Below are 22,140 nucleotides of genomic sequence, written 5' to 3'. Positions count from 1 at the left end.
AAAAAAGAAGTTAAATACATATGATGTCAAATAACAACTTGTGTTCAACAAGGATACCTAGACAATATGTTCTCTCTCTATTCTTATTTCATAGCTGTTTCCATAATCATTGTAAGACACTTGACAACCTAAAAATAAGGCAATAAAATAACAAATGCACTCAGAGGATTAGTTTACCACCAAGTAAACTGTCAGCATATGCAACATATACAATTTATGTTTGGCCACAATGACTTTCTTTACTTTCCAATTTTTTTAGACGTATACTGTGTCTCTGCATATGTATACTGTATGTATGTTTCATGGCACATGTGTATGGAGAATGGAGGATAACTGTTGGAGTCAGTTCTATGTGGATTCTAGATACTACTAAGGTCAGAATGTTTGGTGCAAGTGACTTTACCCACTGAGGCAGTGAACCACCCCTCCTTCCCCTATATATATATATATATATATATATATATATATATATATATATATATATATAACATGTTTCTTAATTTAGATAAGATTTTCTTAAAATACCAGAGTCTCACTGTGTAGTCCAACTGTCCTGGATCTCACTAAGTTGATCAGGCTGGCCATGAATTCAGATTGACCTGTCTGCCTCTATCTTCCTCCTGTTGGGATCAAAAGGCCTATGCTACCAATTCCTGGATTAGATTGGAAGTGTTTTTAAACCAGCAGTAAATATCCTGAGAAAGCAGATTATTCCTCTTCAAACAGTTTAAAGTATTCCACAGTATTTGAGACTTACTTTCACCTATATTATATATGAACTAAACTAGGTCACAACTGGCACCGTGAGGAAGGAAAGTGGATCGTGCGCTCTTTTCAACCTATTAAATCCTTGTTCGAATTCTGTGAAAACTGCTCCAGTTTCATACTCTTTGAATACATCTGCTCTTGGTTCTTCTCACTCTGGGTACCTCTGCTTCTTTTCCTAGAAGTGCTAACCACGCATTTTCCCACAGACATGGCAGTATCTCACACAGGAAGTCATGCCTTCTAAATTTCCCATCTTGAAAGTTGCTTAGTCATGAAGTTGTCTACCAATCCACAGGAGAAAGTTTCTCAATGTAATCTTTTTGTTTCTCTATTTGTTTGAGACAGGGATTCATTATTAGCTTAGGTGCCCTGGAATCTCTTATGTAGCCCAGGCTTACCCCTTACCTTAGCCTACTGTGGGATGGTACTAACAGCCTGAACCCTGATGCCCAGCAAGAATATATCTTTTAAATAGGTAAACACAGTACTATCATACAACGATCTATGCATTAAATAGACATCCACGGCACCTGAATGAGGATGTCACCTGCATGTTCTCTTTTACTTCTCAAAAACAACTTCCAAACGTGTTACTGTTTCTCTGGATTTTGCTTTTTAATAAAAGACTGACAAGGGTTACCCATGATCACAGTGAAGGTAAATCAGAAGTTGGGATGGAGACAGTCTGCATCTGGAGGCATCCCAGGTGGGCAGTGCTCATTAAAGTGTGGGCAGTAGAAAAGTCCCTCTGCTATTCGAGGGTCACCCTGTCATCCTGACACTTAGGCCTCACCTCTTTAGTGATTACACATTACTGAAATATTTCACACTTCAGTAAAAACTGCATAAGTGGGTTCCTTCTTTAATTCTCAGACCACGTGACCCAATCGGAACCTTACTTTAAAGAAATCAAGTTTTTCCTGGTACCAGGGTGGGACCAGGGGTTTGCTGGGTAGGATAAACCCGGATTAGAGTTTGTGAAAGAGCTGTGAATCCATTGCATGCAGAGGAAGAGACTTAGGCAGCTGTGCTCCACAAAAGTTGTGGCTACAAACAGAGCACAATGTGAGTAAGAACACACATTGATTCTAATCTTTAATGTTTTCTGCTTTCACATGGATCACAAAACCAATAATGCCAACGAAAACTTTTTAAGGTATGGGACAAATAATTTGGACTTTAATGAATAGCTCCAAAGGAAGGTAGTAGATTTTTGGTCTTTTGGTTTTGTTTGATTTTGGTTTGGGTTGGCTTGGTTTTGGTTTTCTGTGTTGTTTTTATTTTTATTTATTTATTTTTTTGTATCTTGGTTTGTTTGTGCAGCCATAGTTGTCCTGAAACCTTTCTGTAGACCAGTCTGGCCTTAAACTCTGACTGCACCACCACACCTGGCATTAGCAGTTAAAAAAAAAAAGAAAGAAAGAAACATTTGTTTTAGGATGAAACAGAGGCAAGACCCCCTTTTGACATTTTTCAACCATATCTAGCTAAATATAAATCAAAAGACATATTCTTAACCCAATTCCTATTCACTGCACATTTTGTCTACTGATTAGACCGTCGCCCTAGCCCGGGTTATTAAACCTTGCCATCCGCCACTGAAGGGGTAACAGAGACATAATGGTGACTTTAACTCTGATGGCAGGATGTGTTCATTACTAGTCATGCCTTCATGGGTGTCAAAGCATTACTGTTTCATACTGCTTGATACACAGCTCTAGTGAGGAGACACATAGTGGGTGCGGAGCTGCTGACCTTCTGATACTGCTTGTGTGGGAAGTAGCTCCTAGGCAGCAGTTTTCTCTTCTCAGAAGGGATGCAGTTGAACTACCTGAGCCCCCTCCCTCCATGTAGCACATTAAGCTAAAGTCAACCCTGTGCTGAGAAAAATGTCTCACATAATCTCCACTTCATAAACAGGGTCAAGAGATTAGGACACCCTGTGAGCCCTTCCTCTTCCTGAGAGAAGGGAGTCACCATCTTGAATTGGGTACCTACTACTGAGTGACCAGCCATCAAGGATAGCTTCAAACTCATGGTTACATGGGACCTGATTAATCTCTGAGGTTCACAAAATGAAAGAAGCAGACGTGAACACAAAAGTGAGATTTGGGGTGGGGGGGACATGAGAAAGATGGGTTCAGGGAGAGGCAGAGGATGAGACTGGGCCCTATGTGTTGCATACACTTACAAAACTGTAGAATAACAAATTTAACTAATAAAAAGAGAATCTGTTTACTTAAAAGACAACTTGCATTAATGAACTGGGCCTGGGTTAAATCTTGTGGGGGAGGGGGGTGACTTTCCAGTCCATAAGAAAGCAGTTGAAGCAAGTGCTAATTACTGTATTGAGAAGGACCAAAGAGAGGACACGGAGGAGCATGAATACTCAGCAAGACATGAACGTTTCCTCATCTTACCCATGTTGCTCAAAATAACCAGTCTCCAGACACTAACACAAGGTTCATTGACATAAAAGGCATATTCCGACATATTCTATTTAACTCGGTTGTTAAATAGAAATTACAAAAGAGGTCTCTTGTTCAAGGTCCAAAAGATGGGTGGTTTCTGCCTGTTGGCTTGCAAAGGCTACTTTGCCACAGACCCTGAGCTATGCAGTGGTGACAAATGCCATGGTCCCGAACTTAAAATGGTACAGTTTTCCCACATCACTGGTACCAGAGGGTCTCAGGCCATCTTCCATTGTTATAGATACATTCCCCATTTTAATAAAAAAAAAAAACCGTTCGTTCACATTTATTAAAAGTGTATCCCAGACACTATTGCATATGCCAGCAAGATTTTGCTGAAGGGACCCTGATAGAGCTGTCTCATATGAGGCTATGCCAGTGCATGGCAAATACAGAAGTGGATGCTCACAGTCATCTATAGGATGGAACACAGGGCCCCCAATGGAGGAGCTAGAGAAAGTACCCAAGGAGCTGAAGGGATCTGCAACCCTATAGGTGGAACAATAATATGAACTAACCAGTACCCCCCCCCCCCCCGGAGCTCGTGTCTCTAGCTGCATATATATCAGAAGATGGCCTAGTCAGCCTTCATTGGGAAGAGAGGCCCATTGGTATTGCAAACTTTATATGCCTCAGTACAGGGGAACGCCAGGGCCAAGAAGTAGGAGTGGGTGGGTAGGGGAGCAGGGCAGGGGGAGGGTATAGGGAACTTTCGGGATAGAATTGGAAATGTAAATAAAGAAAATATCTAATAAAAAAAGTGTATCAGACCCTAAAAACAACCAAAGCCAAAAAGATCCTACCTAAAATAAAGTTAATAAAATAAAATAAAAATAAAAATGCTATGAGAATTTTAATTCTGATTAGTCAATTAAAATAATTTCAGGCTACAATTTCTTGCTGTATAACTCACCAGGAACATCTCCTATAATCATGTTAATATTCTGGTGAAATCTCTTTACCAAAGCTAAGTTTTTAAATGCTTATTCTGGAACTTCAAATGCATTTAAAAATAAAACCAAAAGGAACTCAAACCAAGCACCTTAGCAGTCCTTTGAAAATGTAAACTATCGGACATAGTCAACCACATTGACTCTATTCCTTTTTCTCATTTAGGAGCTCATGGTTCCAGGGAGTTGGTTCTATACAGACTGATCCGGGCAGGGGAATGGGCAAGGATGCTTCAAAGGAGCCATTTTGCTCCATTTCAGATGAGATATAGCATTAAAGCTGGGTGCAAAGTGATTTTCAAAAGGCCTGGGACGCTTCTAGGAGCACTCAGGAAAGGCTCCAGCTCTGCTGAAGTTGCAGAGCCAGGGTTTAGAAGCTGCTGGCATAGGAAATGCACGAACCTGCTGGGTTAAGGACTCCATCAGAGCAGGGCCAGGCTGAAAAGTCCTTCGGATTTGCAGTGGTGGACAAAGTAGAGAAGCCCCACCCCCACCCCCAGGTTTAAAGACACCCAGGTCTTGGAGGCTCCCAGGGCAAAGTGTCTACTGGTGGCCCTTAGTCTCAGAAGGACTCCAGGGTCATCATGTACCCTCCACCCAAAGCCCTAACAAACATGAGACCACCCACCTGGAGGTGCTAGGCCAACCTGGAACAGATCCTGGGTGCTACCCCTAGTGCCAGAAGCCACAGGAAGCATTGCGGGAGGTTGGAGCCTGGGAACTGCAGTGGCCAGCCCTGCCTGCAACTTCCCCTGCAGACCTTTAGTTCTGATGGTCTGTGGCCCTGCAGCTTGCTTCCTACTCTGGGGATTGTGGCCTGAGGTTGCCGGAAATGCAGCCCAGGGGCTCAGGCCGCAAGGCTAGGGTTAGGCCTTGCTGGGGGAAGTGAAATTGCTCAGGCTTGCTTTTACTTAGTTTGAGAGAGCTGTCTTAGGTTCCCTTTCTCCCGGGCTATCTTTAAGCTCAGGTGACCTAGAGCTTATAGCTTTTCTTATCCTATTCTGTATTTCTCTGCTACGCTAACCCTTCCTTCTGCAAGACAGAAAGTAGACTTTTATAAAAGGAATTACTTGACAGAGGCATAGATAGAGATACAGGGACAGAGATATAAAGGTATGCAATTTTAGTATTTCATCTTACCCAGGCTCCAGGCTAAGTCTGTGTATTATAGAGTGATTTTCATTCCCACATGAGAAGTTTTTCCTAGATCTGCTCTAATTTTGAAATGGGCCAGGTCAGAGAGAACATACACATACCCTATACCCTTCTCCTCAAACATGAATTATGGCTGTGTTCTTGCTTGTTTGAAAGAATAAGAAATACCCAAAGAGTTATCCCAGAGCCTAACAATAAGCAAATATCAAAAATCACTAGACTACAACCTTACCAAAGTTGGAGATAGTTTGACAATTAAATTGAAAGTGTGTGTGTGTGTGTGTGTGTGTGTGTGTGTGTGTGTGTGTGTGTGTGTTGGGGGAGGAGGACCAGGAAAAGGGATATCACTTGAAATATAAATAAAAAAATATCCAATAAAAAAAAGTGTGTGAGTAACACACAGTTCCCATGGACCACTTTTCCTTCTTCAAAAAGAACCAGAAAGTTCTACTCTAAGTGTTTTTGGAATAGTGTAATTATCAAGTGTCACAGAAAGTCATTAACTTTCCCCACATGCTAGATAAAATTCATAAAGCAAAATGTAAGAAAGCTTTGAAAAGCATTAGATATACATTTATCTTCTACATGGTACTTTCTAATTTGATCATCTTGAGTAACTCTTCCAAATTTGGAACAATAAAGCCAGTACATGAAATGATACCCTGACGTGCAAGCAGCTGCTTATGAAGGACGGCTTACCCAGAAATGTCAGCAGAGTTTACAGGAACATGGATGTAAGTCTGGTCAATGTTTTCAGAAATGCAATACTTAGGAAAGATCAAGTCTTAATAGGGGAGAAAGAAAGGGTGGGGTGTATTAAAAGGAAGTTTAGTGTATGTTTAAGCAATGGCATTGGAAGGAGGGCATGGAGAGGCAAAGGATATATGTAAGCCTGGGTGTGGGAATCTCATAAGAGAATCACCACAAACTTCGTTTTTTTCTGTCATAATCCATAAATGTATTTATGTAGATTTTCTTTTTTATTAGGTATTTTCTTCATTTACATTTCAAATGCTATCCCAAAAGTCCCCCATAACCCCCCTTCCCCACTCCCCTACTCACCCACTCCCACTTCTTGGCCCTGGCGTTCCTCTGTACTGAGGCATATAAAGTTTGCACGACCAATGGGCCTCTCTTTCCACTGATGGCCGACTAGGCCATCTTCTGATACATATGCAGCTAGAGACAAGAGCTTCGGGGGGTACTGGTTAGTTCATATTGTTGTTCCACCTGTAGGGTTGCAGATCCCTTTAGCTCCTTGGGGGCTTTCTGTAGCTCCTCCATTGGGGGCCCTGTGATCCATCCAAGTGAGCTCACTGGGAAGATTATCTTCACTGGTACCTGTGCTGCTGCAGGGATTTCTAACTGCAACTTCTACCAACTGAAGGCTCTATTTTTTTCTACACAGTTAAATGCCTGTGTCTTCAAAGGCATGCATTTATGCATGTGTAATGCAATGCAGAGCTAACTATTTTAATTAAAGTCTTATTTCTAGGGCTGCTGCTGCTGGCTCTGGCTTTTGTTGTTGTTGGTGACATCATCATTTAAAAAAAAACCCATATGCTGATCACTTTATGAAAGTTCAACAATGTTAGTGGCAGCTGATTTCAAAACAGTGGTGCTTTAACCCCATTAAACAAATGAGGAATTTGGGTTTTAAAACTCTTAAAGGACAAAGGTAGTATTTAGTCTTTTCTCAGAAGATCACTGAAGGCCATTTTTGAAGATTCCATAGACACCATATACAAATATATATCATATAATTATATATTATAGTAGCCCCTTCTAATCGATGAAAATAAATTATAAAACATCTATTAAAACCATAGAGAATACCACATCATATATCTACTATATGTTTTACATATACCCTCTTACATAAATTAGGCTCATAAATTATAAAAAATACCACCTAGCAATTACATAGAAGGACTATAATAATACATTTTCCTTTTGATATTTTCTATATCGTGCTAGTGATCTCAGAGAGAAGAAACTGTAGCTAGGGAGGACCAGTGAGTGTTTTTTTTTTTATATATGTATTTTTTTATTACATATTTTCCTCAATTATATTTCCAATGCTATCACAAAAGTCCCCCACACCCTCCCCACAACTTCCCTACCCACCCATTCCCATTTTTTTTGGCCTGGCATTCCCCTGTACTGGGGGATATAAACTTTGCATGTCCAATGGGCCTCTCTTTCCAGTGATGGCCGACTAGGCCATCTTTTGATACATATGCAGCTAGAGTCAAGAGCTCCGGGGTACTGGTTAATTCATAATGTTGCACCTACAGGGTTGCAGATCTCTTTAGCTCCTTGGATACTTTCTCTAGCTCCTCCATTGGGGGCCCTATGATCCATCCAATAGCTGACTGTGAGCATCCACTTATGTGTTTGCTAGGCCTCGGCACAGTCTCACAAGAGACAGCTATATCAGGGTCCTTGCAGCAAACGCTTGCTAGTGTATGCAATGCTGTCATTGATTGGAGGCTAATTATGGGATGGATCCCTGGATATGGCAGTCTCTAAATGGTCCATTCTTTTCTCTCAACTCCAAACTTTGTCTCTGTAATCCTTCCATGGGTGATTGTTTCCAATTCTAAGAAGGGGAAAAGTGTCCACACTTTGGTCTTTGTTCTTCTTCAGTTTCATGTGTTTTCAAATTGTATCTTATATCTTGTGTATACTAAGTTTCTGGGCTAATATCCACTTATCAGTGAGTACATATCATTTGAGTTCTTTTGTGATTGTGTTACCTCACTCAGGATGATGCCCTCCAGGTCCAACCATTTGCCTAGGAATTTCAAAAATTCATTTTTTAAATAGCTGAGTAGTACTCCATTGTGTAAATGTACCACATTTTCTGTATCCATTCCTCTGTTGAGGGGCATCTGGGTTCTTTCCAGCTTCTGGCTATTATAAATGAGGCTGCTATGAACATAGTGGAGCATGTGTCCTTCTTACCGGTTGGGATATCTTCTGGATATATGCCCAGGAGAGGTATTGCTGGATCCTCTGGTAGTACTATGTCCAATTTTCTGAGGAACTGCCAGTCTGATTTCCAGAGTGGTTGTACAAGCTTGCAATCCCACCAACAATGGAGGAATGTTCCTCTTTCACCACATCCTCACCAGCATCTGTTGTCACCTGAATTTTTGGTCTTAGCCATTATGACTAGTGTGAGATGGAATCTCAGGGTTGTTTTGATTTGCATTTCTCTGATGATTAGGGATGTTGAACATTTTTTCAGGTGCTTCTCAGCCATTCGGTATTCCTCAGGTGAGAATTCTTTGTTTATCTCTGAGCCCCATTTTTTAATGGGGTTATTTGATTTTCTGAAGTCCACCCTCTTGAGTTCTTTATATATATTGGATATTAGTCCCCTATCTGATTTAACATAGGTAAAGATCCTTTCCCAATCTGTTGGTGGCCTTTTTGTCTTATTGATGGTGTCTTTTGCCTTGCAGAAGCTTTGCAGTTTCATGAGGTCCCATTTGTCAATCCTCGATCTTACAGCACAAGCCATTGCTGTTCTGTTCAGGAAATTTCCCCCTGTGCCCATATCTTCGAGGCTTTTCCCCACTTTCTCCTCTATAAGTTTCAGTGTCTCTGGTTTTATGTGGAGTTCCTTGATCCATTTAGATTTGACCTTAGTACAAGGAGATAGGAATGGATCGATTAGCATTCTTCTACATGATAACAACCAGTTGTGCCAGCACCATTTGTTGAAAATGCTGTCTTCTTCCACTGGATGTTTTTAGCTCCCTTGTCGAAGATCAAGTGACCATCGGTGTGTGGGTTCATTTCTGGGTCTTCAATTCTATTCCATTGGTCTACTCAGTGAGTGTATTTTAAACCTGCTTTTGTTTTTTATCCACTTCCTTTCCAAGATTTAGTCCTAAAAAACCTACAATTCCTCCTAGTTTTGGCACTGTTTTGAGGAGGGGACACACACACACACACACAAAGTCTCACCTGTATTCTATCTAACTTTGACAACACATTTACAAAGACATATTGTAGGGTAAGAAGGTTTTCACTCCTTCTGGTCTTATTTCTGAGTAATCAAGCATGATACCCACCCCATTCCCCACCACTATTTCCTTAAAGAAAGACAATTGTCTGAAAGGTTGGCTTATCACTAGGTTCGCATTTATTCTCAGGGAAGAGGCACTTAGTAACTGTCACAGTTAGAGGCCTTTTCAGTTAGAATGCCCCCAGCAGTGTGTAATTGCAAGTTTCTGATTTTTACCTCTGCTGGACAATGACAGAAGTGCTCGGCGCAGTTGGTTCCTTGTTTCTCAATATATCAAACGCCTGGATCCATTGACTTCTTCCCTTGCAGCAAATTCTTTCCCCTAGCAGCAAATAGACGGCCTCAATATCATCACCCCCATCTCTGGAGATTACAAGAGCCTCACACTGACACTGCCTTCCCATGATTGGATGGCTGGAGTTGCTCACAGTTGCCCCATAGCAGGTGTCATGGCTCATTCCCTGTGCCCTTTACAGAATGGATGCTTTTGCACTTGCTGTTGAGTTTATCCCTACTTGCAGATTCCCTGCACTTCAAACAGAGCCAGCTCTTAAAGCAACAGCTTGTTTAAAAAGTGAAATCTTTTGGATCTTCCTGGCTGTTCACTAGTTGCAGAACTTTCTTGTTCAGGAACAAGTCTGGAGTTTTAGACCTTAAATTAGATTATTCATCTGAGCTCCATTGTCTGTCTTGTTATCTAGGTCAAAAGTAGAATGTCAGGAAAGTGAAGTAACTTTCTAACAACAGCATTTTTTTCCCGTCATTAGTGAGTTGCTTTCTTCCTTCCTTAACTTTTCTCATATTTAACCAAGTTTTGTAATATTCATCTGAGAAATAACCCTTGATTTTATATAGATATTGCTTACATAGAATATAGAATGAAAATTAGCAGCACGACATAGGAATACAAGCCAGGATTAAGGAGGTAGAATGTCGTCAATCATGAGAGGCAGAGTTAGGAGATGCAGTAAGGAAACAGGTTGGAGTGATGTAGTCTTAAGAGGGAAGAAGCAGAAATATGTTATAGAATACAGGAGACCTGGGAAAAGGCAGGATATGGAATGTTTCCAAAGCTTCCTGAAGGAACTGGTCTCTCTCCATACCACTTTGACTTTTGGCTCAATGGGACTGATTTTTCTATCGTAATCTCCAGATATAAGCTTAAAAAAAAAACACATTAATAAGGAAAATCTGCCTACAATTGTTTTCTAAATCAGCATGTGTTCACATGTTCAGTTTCCTTGGTGGTTGATTTGCTAAGACTCTACGGGACATTTCTGTCTTGCACTGCACTCCAGTGGACACAGTGCTAGCCATCTCTTTTCAGATACATCAAGAATGGTTTGTAGAATAAGCATGTTCTGTTTTTACTGTGACTTCTATCACCACTTCTACCCATCAATTCACAGCCCTGACTAGACACAGAGTGAAAGTAAGATTGCCAGAAAGATGCTTGATGAGTAGAACAAAGTTTTATCAATCAATTAAATCAAATATTTGTATGTCAAGAATTCTCCTTGTATTCAAATTACTGATTAAATTAGACTTTCAGTCCCACTCTCTATAACCAACAGAATAATGTATGCCTTAGCATCTTAAATAAGCATGAAGTGTTGTAATTCACCATAATGTGGGTACTGTTGATTTAATAATTCAAACACACACACACACACACACACACACCATGGGTAGGGGGATATAAGCCTTACATGAATTCAGACTTTACCATATATTTATAAAAATGTACTTCAGAAAAACATCTTTTCTTTTACTTTTTCAGTGTCAAACATATCTTTAATCAAAGTCAATGTTTCTGCAACACCCCCTCCTTCCAAATGGGATACTGTAAATAGAAATGGGTTTCTCATCATTGGAATCTTTTTAGCTTCAGTCATTCATAAGACTGATAATCAAAACATTGTTTTCATCATTTATCAATTAATTTAAAAAGTGTTTACTATGTGTGAGACATAATAGTAGTTCCTATGGAAAGATATGGCTTTTACTCCTCTCCCTCAAGGTACTTTTCATTCATTCTCTCTGTTTTTGTGAAGAATTCTGTTCAAAAATATTAAATGATTTCATATTATTAAACATATTTTGAGATAATTAGGATGTTCCAGAATTTTCTTGCATGTAATACGGTTGTCAAAGGAGATTTGATTATAAATAAGTAAGAATAAAGAAATGCTGACCTTGAGAATGTTTGAAGAAGGAGAAGTAGCTGGGCAAGAGCTTCCACAGGAAGCAAAGCAAAGATAATATGCTCTGGTCAGTGATGTAACTAGCTATCAGTGTGTGTGTGTGTGTGTGTGTGTGTGTTTATGTGTGTGTGTGTGTGTGTGTGTGTGTGTGTGTGTGTGCAAGGGTGGGTGGCACTTCCTAGACCCATGACCATGACTCTTGACCTGAGTCAAGAAAAGGAAGTAATTACTCTTGAGTAATCCTTGCACAGCCTAGACTTGACATGCACATCTGATGTGGTCCTGGTCCACCCTTCTCTGAACTAATTTTTCCTTCTCTGAACTTGTCTTTCCTGTTAAGATGCCCGAAGAAGTGTGCCATATAGAGGAAGAGGTGGAGACATTTGCCTTTCAGGCAGAAATTGCTCAGCTCATGTCCTTTATCATCAATAATTTCTATTCACACAAGGAAATTTCCTTTGGAGAGTGGATCTCTAGTGCTTCTGATGTCCTAGGTGAGATTCCCCTTGAGAGCCTCACATACTCCTCCAAGTTAGACGAGGTTGAAGCTGAAAATTGACATCCGCGACTCTCAGAAGCACATGCTGACTTTGATAGACACAGCAATCGGCATGACCAAGGCAGACCTCATACAGAACACAGGAACCGTTTCTATCTCTAGCACAAAAGCATTCATGGAGGCCCTTCATGCTGGTCAAGGTGTCTCTATAATTGGCAGTTTGGTGTTGGATTCTATTCAACCTATCTAGTGGCTTATTATGTGTTTATCATGGACATCTGTGATAACCTAATACTTGAATACTTCAACTTTATCTGTGGCATGGTTGACTTTAAGAATATACCCTTGAACATCTAACATGAAATGCTCTAATAGAGCGAGATCCTAAAAGTTATCAGGAAAAATATTGTGAAGAAGTGACTTGAGCTCTTCTCTGAGTTGGCTGAAGACAAAGAGAACTACAAGAAATTTTATGAGGTATTCTCCCAAAATTAAAAGCTTAGAATCTAGTCCATGGATATTCTATTTACCATCAGAGCATCTCTGCACTGCTCCAATAGCACACCTCTCAGTCTAGAGATGAGATGATTTACCTGTTAGAGTACATGTCTCACTTGAAGAAAACACAGAAGTCCATCTGCTGTATCATTGGTGAGAGCAAAGAGCAGGTGGCTAACTCTGTCTTTGTGGAGCATGTGCAGAAGCAGGCCTTTGAGGTGGTGTATATGACTGAACCTGTTAATGCTGCATGCAGCAGCTCAAGGAATTTGATAGAAAAAGATTGGTCTTGGTGACCAAAGTGGGCCTGGAGCTATGAGAAGACAAGGAAGCAAAGATGAAATAGAAGAGGACAAGCCAAAGTTTGAGAATCTCTTCAAGCTCATGAAGGAGATCTTGGATAGAAGATTAAAAAGGTAAGAATCTCCAAGAGGCCTCTGTCTTCACCATGTTGCATTGTGACAAGCACCTATGACTGGACAGTCAACATGGAATGAATCATGAAGGCCCAGGCACTTCAAGGCTACTCTACAATGGGCTACATGATGACCAAATACCACCTAGAGATCAATCCTGACCCTGTGGCAGAGGGCTGACACAGACAAAAATGTCAAAGCTGTCAAGGACATGGTGATGATTCTGTATGAAACTGTTCTATTCTCTCTGGTTTCTCATTTGAGGATCTCCAATCCCACTCCTGCATCTACTGCATGATCATAGATCTGGGCACCAAGGAAGATGAGGTGACAGCAGAGGAGCTCGGTGCTGCCATTCCTGATGGAATTTCCCTTACACTTGAGAAAGATGAGGATGTATCTGGCATGGAAGAAGTAGATTAGAGAGCACCTAGGAAGCCCATGTTCTCTAGGTACTCTCCCTTGGCTCCCCCAAGAGCCTGTCTGGCCCTGAACTTCCTGGCTTTCTTCTCATGTCTACAGGCTTTCCTCTATCCAGTTTTGTGTGTTAAGGCAGACAATTACCCTACTACAGGAAAGCAGGGTTGGGTGCTATGTTTTATAGGTTGTGTTTGTTTGTTTTGAAATTAAGGTAAAGAAAAAAAAAAGGAAAAAGAGTATAGAAGAGAATGCTTTCAATATAAATGATACAGTAGGATAGGGTGGTAAGTAGCCTATTCACTGTTTAGAGAAGAAAATAAAGGGTTTACTTTGGCTGGGTAGTGGTGGTACACACCTTTAATACCAGCACTTGGGAGGCAGAGGCAGGTTTCTGAGTTCAAGGCTAGCCTGGTCTACAGAGTGAGTTCCAGGACAGCCAGGGCTACACAGAGAAACCCTGTCTCAAAAAAGGGGTTTACTTTGAAGCTGAAGCCCAGAGCATTTTAAACTATTACCTGAAAAGTAAGTTATTTTAGTCAAAAGCAGAATCATTCATTCGAAGAAGAAACAGCATATGACTCTATACGCAAGAGTTGAAAATAAGGAGGCACGTGGCAAATATGAAATTTTAATTGTAAAACTGTCATTAAGATTTTAAAATTTCATTTTCCAAAATCAGATAGCAGAAATGTTTGAAGCATACAGTCAATGGTAACAGAACAGCATCTCTTATATACCTTGTGATTGTTTCTTTGCTGAATCTTTGGATTCATCACCATGAGAGGGACTGAGTGGGTGATAGCATGTTTTTGAAGATGACACTCATGAAGGATCTCCACTGCCCTAGTGAATCTGTGAGATTTCAGGATAGAGGGCTCTTTACTCCTTAGTTCTTCATTGCTATAATGAAAGGCTTGAACCTCTACCAAGGTGAGGATTGTTTGTCACAAGGTTTAGTAGGAAGTTTTAGAGGCTCAAATCTCAAACAGCACAGGCTCAGCTCTGGCAAGGGTACACTTTTTCTGCATTCTATTATGAAGGATCACATCATGGTGAGAGTATTCATGAAAAGAAGTTCAAATGTTAAGACACAGTCAGAACAAGAAACCAGCAAAATGTCATCAATCCCTTAGCAGGAAACAGTCCTGTGACCTAAGACCTTGGCAGCAGGCCTTTTAAAGGTTCTGCTATCTCTTGACATCCACACAACAGAGATCAAGTGCCAGTTCATTAGTCTTGGTACTTCCATTCAAGACATAGGAAGCTCTCAATTGCTAAGGCTCTACATTTGTGGCAACAATTCATTGGCCCTAAGTCTTTGCTAAATATTTAGAAATCACAGGGCATTATTAATGAAACAAATAGAGACAGAGACAGAGACAGAGACAGAGACAGAGACAGAGACAGAGACAGAGACAGAGACAGAGACAGAGACATAGACATAGACATAGATATAGATATAGATATAGATATAGATATAGATATAGATATAGATATAGATATAGATATAGATTACTTATGAAGTTCCCTTGGTCTTTGATACCATGTATGTTCTTGAATAAAAGAAAATACATCATTGAAAGGCAATTTCTTTTCGGGTCTAAGACAAACACACAGGAGAAAAAGAAGTTTAAAATTGAATTGAAGAATAACTAAAGGTTTTAACACATACATGTATGTACCTAATGCATAGTAGCTGTAATAGACACACAAACTTGAGTCTGGGAACTTTATTGATAAGAGAGCAAGGACACAGGGTAAATATGAGATATAGCAGAAAGAAAGGATATGGTGAATTTGTCTGATGTCTGTAAATATAAGTAGGAAGCTCTTTGAAAAAATGTTTTACTTGACATTTAAATTCATGGGTATCAACGGAAAGAGTTTACATGAATTCTAGTCTATTTCTTCACTACTGACAAAATTTGGTGAGATATTAAAAGAGCTATTGACAAATAATAATAATAAGTCCCCTGAGACTACACCAGGAGGACTGAGCATTAAGGATCAGCCTATCTTAAAAACCCTTAAGATTTTGAAATTTTTAAAAGAGACATGTTGTAGCATGGAAATATAAAGCAACTTAAAGATGCTCTTACATCCCCTGCATTGTGTGATTCCATTCGCATGAAGTGTCCTCTTAGGGCAAATCTTTAAAGGTGAAAAGCAGATAAGTGATTATCCAGGCCTGAGAATGAAGGATGCACAGAGAGTGATCCATGAGAGAAGACTTCTTTGTGGGGAGGGTAATGGAAATTGTATCAATTAGATAAAAATGACTATTGTAGACCTGTAAGCATATATTGATATCTACTTCCAACGAGTTTTATGCTATGTAAATTGTCTTTGTAAAACTGTTACAAAAACCCCACAACCAACCAAAATGCAGAGTTGTGGAGCTCTGATCCCAAATAAGGCACCTAAAAGACAACTCCTGCACCCAAGGCATGATCATTGTGGAAGAGGGGCTAAAAGGCTTCTATGAGCCAGAGGACAAAGGGTTTACTGTGTGACCATCTTCTAGGAATGTTAAAAACTACAAGCATGAGATATCAACCTCATGGCTGCCTAAACATGAGCTGAACAAAAACTACAGCAACAGACATGCTAAAGTCAAAGAGGAAAAACTCACAAGGCAGTTTACAGGGACAAAGAGTGGAGCAGAGACTGAAGGAACAGCCATTCAGAGACTATCCCACCGAGGAATCCATCCCATCTGCAGACACCACACCCAGACACTATTGCTGATGCCAAGAAGCACTCGCTGACAGGAGCCTGGTATAGCTGTCCCTTAAGAGGCTCTGCCAGAATCTGACCAATACAGATGTGGATGCTTGCATCCATCGGAGTGAGCATGGGAACCCCAATGAAAGAGTTAGGAGGAGGACTAGAGGAGCTGAAGGGGATTGCAACCCCATAGGAAGAACAACAATATCAACTAACCAGAACCCCAGAGCTCCCAGGGACTAAACCACCAACCTAAGAGTATACATGGAGGAACCCATGGCTCCAGTTGCACGTGTAGCAGAGGATTGCCTAATCTGGCATCAATGGAAGGGGAGGTCCTTGGCCCTGTGTAGGTTTAATGCCCTGGTATAGGGGGATGCTAGGACAGTGAAGCAGGAGTGGGTGGGTGGGTGGGTGGGTGGGGGAGCACCCTCATAGAGGCAGGGGGAGGAGGAAGGGATAGGGGTTTTCAGAAGGGAAACTGGGAAGGGGAGCAACATTTAAAATGTAATTAAATAAAGTAACCAATAATTAAGAAAAAAAAGAATTGATAAAAAAAAAAAAGACATTCATTGACCTAGGCTGATTATAGAAACAATCTTTTCAGTTAGGAAGGAAAAATATGAAGATTTATCTTCTTTGCTATCATGGGACCAAAATTTGAAAGCTTAACATTGGAAGAAACCCATTTTTAAGCAAAATGTGATATTGTTCTTAGAGAGAGAAAGAATAGGTGTGGGTCAATTAAAAGCATAGATGTCAGGAGCTAGGCAGATAGCACAGTAGAAGAAGCACTTGTCAAGCAAGCATGAGGACCCAAATTCCCAGGAGCCACATAAATGCCAGTTCACCTGGATGCTCTCCTGTACATTCAACCTCAGAGAGTAGAGATACAATTTCAAGAGCAAGGTGCATAGTGAGATTACATGTGATGGTGAGCTCTGGGTTTGATTGACAGCACCTGCCTAAATTAGTAAGTAGATGGGCAATAGAAGATGATTCCTACAACAACTTCCAGGTTCCCTTTGTAAAACTTACACATTCATGTCCCCACACATGTACAAATTTATACATACAAAGAATTAGAAAAAGAAAAATAATAAAAATTAAAACAAAAGTGATGTCAGTAGGTTAGAAGCATGGGTCAGAGAGTATTGATGCTTGCCACCAAGTCTGATGCTCTGAATTGATCTGCAAGATCCACATGCTGGAAGGAGAGAATCAAATCTGACTTAGCCTCTTACTTCCATATGCACTGCAGCCTAATCGCATGTACACACTACATACATACACAGAAAGAGATACATTAATGTAATTAGTCTTATAAGATAAGTGTCAAAACTAAGACATAAGCTAGAAAATAAATTTCTAACAGTAATCAATCATGAGTATGATACCAGTATATAAAGAATAAATAGGTCTTATTTTCTCATATCTAGAAGTCAGAGAAGGCTAAATACAAGCCTTGAACATCATGACTACCGTAGCTCGATTCTCATTTAATTTTCAACTCAACACATTCACAAAACAAGTTTAATCCCCAATGGTAAGAGTTTGAAAACTAAGCTTGTTATGGATCCTGAAACTTGGAATGGTAATCTCTACACTCCAGATGCATGGAAAAAAAAAAGCTTAGTCTCTAGATTTTTCCAAAATCTCTGTGCCCCAATATGACATGTGATTAGACGTTACACTCTCCTCCCTTCTTTCACATGACATCAAGGCATAAGCTGATAGCTTACACAAACACCTTTACCTCTATCCATGGTGTCCAATCTCTTCTAGCTTCAATATGGCCAGTAAAAGAAGAGCCAGGTGTCCTCAAGGAAAGGGTTCTATACATTGAAGAAGCAAAGACCTCTAGTCAGCATATTCTATAAGCTCTGGAAAGTGTTAAGTGGGAATATGTTTTGAAAGAGATGGCTCACATTAAGAGAAACAAAAGATTGGAAAAGAGAGGGTTTATCTAACTGGTGGCTTTCCTGTGACACGCCCTTTCTGAAGATGTAGACAGTGGTAGCAACACATTGCATGGGAGGTACTTAACATCCTGGAGCTTAGAAAAGTTGAAATCCCCTTTTACACAAAACAGAGCTATTCTGATGAATCATAAAATAAGGAAGAGTGTTTAGATGAGCTTTGATAAGGTATATCATAGAAGATGAAAACTGAGACAGCTGTGTTTTATGCTGCATCATTAGAAGAGAACCTCAAAATGTAGATTCGTCTGTTAAAGAATGCAAACACACACCTGCCTCTTATATTAATTTTACTGAGAGATTTGCACTTTCAAATTCTCTCTCTGTTATCTTTATCTGTAGACCATGGTCACTGGCCTATCTGTAATCATTTCGTTGTTTGAATCTTTGCCCTATCAGTTATACCTGTACCTCTGTGTTCTGTAACAAAGGACTCTCCTCTATTTGTTGAACAGAACAGAAAACATGGCACGGGTAAGGATAAGGGATTCATTACAGAATTCTTTAACCAACTTTTACAAGAAAAGAAATATTACTGACCCCAAATGAGTCACAATTAGCACTCAGTGCTGAAGAGACATAAGCAACTTTTTTCCACGTTTGCAACATTTATGATGGATATTTTTCTTAATGTTACTTCCAACCTGTTGGCTGCTTTTAGATAGTGATTACCACAGCACATATACATACATACATACATACATACATACATACATACATAATTCTGGGCTGTGCATGAGAAAATACATAAATTAAATTTAAAGTTATGCATTAACTTAGATTGTAAACGATGCATAAAAAATCCAAGGCTCTGTAATATTGTTCTCTTAAGGTCAGGTTAAACATCAACAGTCAGAGTATACAGTATTTTTCTCAGGGTAAGTTAATTGAATTAAGTCAAGACAGGAACTCAGTAGCACAAGATTCTGGAGGCAGGAACTGACGCAGAGGTTATTCTTATTGGCTTTCTCCTATGGTTTGTTGAAACTTCTTATAGAACTCGGGACAGCCAGCCTAGGGGCAGCAACACCAACAATGGGCTCTGCCCATCCACAACAGTCACTGATGAAGAAAATGCTTGAAAGGGTTGCCCACAGACCCATCTTCCAAGGCATTTTTTCAGTTGAGGTTTTCCTCTCTCAGATGACTATGGCTTATGTCAAGTAGATATAAAACTATCTATCACAGTAGGACAGCAGGTTAAGTCTATAGTGTTAAATGATCTCAAGACATAGTATTAACTTTACTGTAAGCCCTGCCCAGTTAAACCAGTTAAAGCTTTTTGAAATATATATATATATATATATATATATATATATATATATATATATATATATACTTCAGGAAGCCTAGAGAATGCACTGTTTATCAGTATGACAAAGCCTGTAACAGTGAGAACACAATCAGAATACAGAAGAAGAGATAGTTTAAAAGTCAGGGCTTTCAATAAAAAGGATCCCAGACATCAAAGGGAATGAGATCCCAACATAATCAACCCACCACTTGAGCCAAGAGGAACAGAATTGGATAGTTCCTACTAAGGACAACACTGGCATGATAGCAAAGGAGGCATCCTGTAGAGGTAGCTATGGATGATGGGAAATGAAAACAGTACTCAACACGAGATTGCTAGGCAACTAACAGAGGAAACAGTTTGATCTGCATATGTTCCTACTATACTACATGAAAAATCATGTTTAAATTTAGCTATTTTCAAGATCTGGACCCTACAAACTTAAGATTCCTAGCAGAAAGAAGCGGCTTTATCACGTCAGGTATGTGATATATGGCATATATGGTCATGATTCATTTAGCCCTTTATCCACATTGTCCTGTGACCAATTGTAAAGGCTTGTATACTGAAATTCCTTGGCATTTTGTCAAGTTCATGTTAAGTATGATGGATGTTCATAAGAAAAATATGATTTCCTTGAATTCAAGAGTAGATTTTATTTTACATTTCAGAAGAAGCAGAACTCAGAAATAAGTCCCACCACCTTTCAGAACTACTATGAGCGCAGGCTGTTGCTCCTCACAGGTGTACCTAGTTAATGATTTTGATTGTATATGATTGCTGTATGTTGGATTGTAGAGGAAGGCAGGGGACAGGTGACTTGACCCTTAGAGCACAGTTCTCTGTATGAAGGAAAATGCATCTGAGTAAATTTAAGCAACAGCACAGACAGAAGTGCCACAGAAAGTAGAGCTTTCACAAAGGCTTGGGTGTTAAGGTTCTCACTTGTAATTCTCTCTAGAAACTTGGACTTATTGCTACTTACAGAGAGAGGTACAGTCATCTGGACAGGCCACATGAATTAAGAGTATCTCTTTATAGTCCCATTTATTCATTCCATCCTAGCTAAAGAATGAGGCATACCTATAAAGTCATTTTCAATTTTAAAGAAATAGATACTATGTGAAACAAAAAGGATCCTCAGCCAGGCAAAGCTCAGAAAAACATATCTGGAGGCTGGGAAGATGATTCATCTGTAAATTGCTTGCAATGCAAGTAGGAAGATCTGAATCCAGCTCCCCAGCACCCATGGAAAAGTGGGGCTCTGTACTACTACATATTTACAGTCTCAGATCTGAGCAGGATGGAGACTGAGACTCCCTGGAGAACATTGGTTTACCAGCTTACCAGAGTCAGAGTACTTTAGGTTCACTGAGAGACCTTGTCTTCCAAAAAGTGTGACAAGCAATTGGAGAAGATATCTGATATCAAATTCTAGCCTCTACACACATTTACACACACATGAATGCATGAACGTACATTCATACATACTCATACACACTCACAGACACCCACACCCACAGAGAGAGAGAGAGAGAGGAGAGAGAGAGAATACACACATAGAGCACACACACACATAGGAACAAAATTACATCTTCCCTAGTTTGGCTTCTGTTGCTGTGATAAATACTGACCAAAACCAACTATGGGCAGGAAAGAGTTAATTGGCTTACCAATTCACAGCACAGTCCATCACCAAGACAAGCCAGGGTAGCAGCTCAAAGCAGGAACCAGCAGGCAGCAAAGCAGAGCTCATAGGGGAATGCTGCTTCCATGCTCATTTCATTTCCAGGCTCCTGTTTATGTAGCCCAGGCCCAAATGCCTAGGCATTGCTCAACTTGTCTGGGCCCTCCTACAACAATTAGCACCTAAGCACCCAACAGATGTGCCAGAGACCAATTTGGTAGGGGCAAATCCTCACCTCCTTTCCTCTTCTCAGATGATTCTAGGTTTGTGTCAACTTCACAGCATAAGCTGACTATAAGATCATCTCACCAGAGTTCAGAACCCTGTTTCCAGATGCAGAGTAGATTTGGGGTCACCCCCTGCCAGAGGTCCCTGTTGATTATCTTCTCCTAGTGCTCTGCATCTTAAATTTTTTGTTTGTTTGTTTTTGTTTTTGTTTTTTTGAGACAGGGTTTCTCTGTATAGCCCTGGCTGTCCTGAAAATCACTCTGTAGACCAGGCTGGCCTCAAACTCAGAAATCCTCCTGCCTCTGCCTCCCAAGTACTGGATTAAAGGGGTGCGCCACCACGCCCAGCTTGTACCTTAATTTTTAAATAATATTTGCATTGATTATTTGGGAATTTCAAATCATTAACCTTGAGTATACTCATTGTCCAGTCCTCCCAGGTCTGTCCCCCAACCCTTGGGACAAAGAAGGAAGAGGAGGAGGAAGAAAAGGAGGAGGAGGAGAAAGAGGAGGAGAAGGGGAAGCAGAGGGAGAAGGGGTGGGAGAGGGGAAAGGAAAAGGGAGGGGGAGGAGAAACAAACAATTCCAATTTATGTTGCCCATGTATTCACTGGAGCAGAGTCATACTCTTGGTGGGTAGCCACTTGAAGAAAACTGAGCCCTTCCCCACCAGCACTGCCATGAGGAGCCATCAATAGTGAAGAGCTACACTTCAGGATCTTTATCACATTTCAAAGAGTTCTCTTTGATGGCTTTCTGTCTAGGCTATTTCATTTGGGGTAGGGCTGGGTGAAGGTAGGGATTGT

The 22,140-nt window shown here is 40.3% G+C and overlaps 1 protein-coding gene and 1 pseudogene across 1 annotated transcript in view; one reads left to right on the top strand and one right to left on the bottom strand.

Moving 5' to 3' along the window:
- Positions 1–21,212, bottom strand: part of Bank1 (B cell scaffold protein with ankyrin repeats 1) — a 288,847-nt gene extending 267,635 nt beyond the window's left edge. Inside the window, exon 1 of the mRNA XM_021158677.2 lies at positions 21,094–21,212. The gene's annotated coding sequence lies outside the window, so the exon portion shown is untranslated. The remainder of the gene's footprint in view (positions 1–21,093) is intronic.
- Positions 11,928–13,423, top strand: LOC110291801 (heat shock protein HSP 90-beta pseudogene; annotated as a pseudogene).
- Positions 21,213–22,140: the final 928 nt, after the last annotated feature.

Source organism: Mus caroli, unplaced genomic scaffold, assembly GCF_978045245.1.
Source record: "Mus caroli unplaced genomic scaffold, Mus_caroli_1 scaffold_3, whole genome shotgun sequence".
Classification (NCBI taxonomy): domain Eukaryota; kingdom Metazoa; phylum Chordata; class Mammalia; order Rodentia; family Muridae; genus Mus; species Mus caroli.
This window is presented reverse-complemented; position numbering and strand designations above follow the sequence as displayed.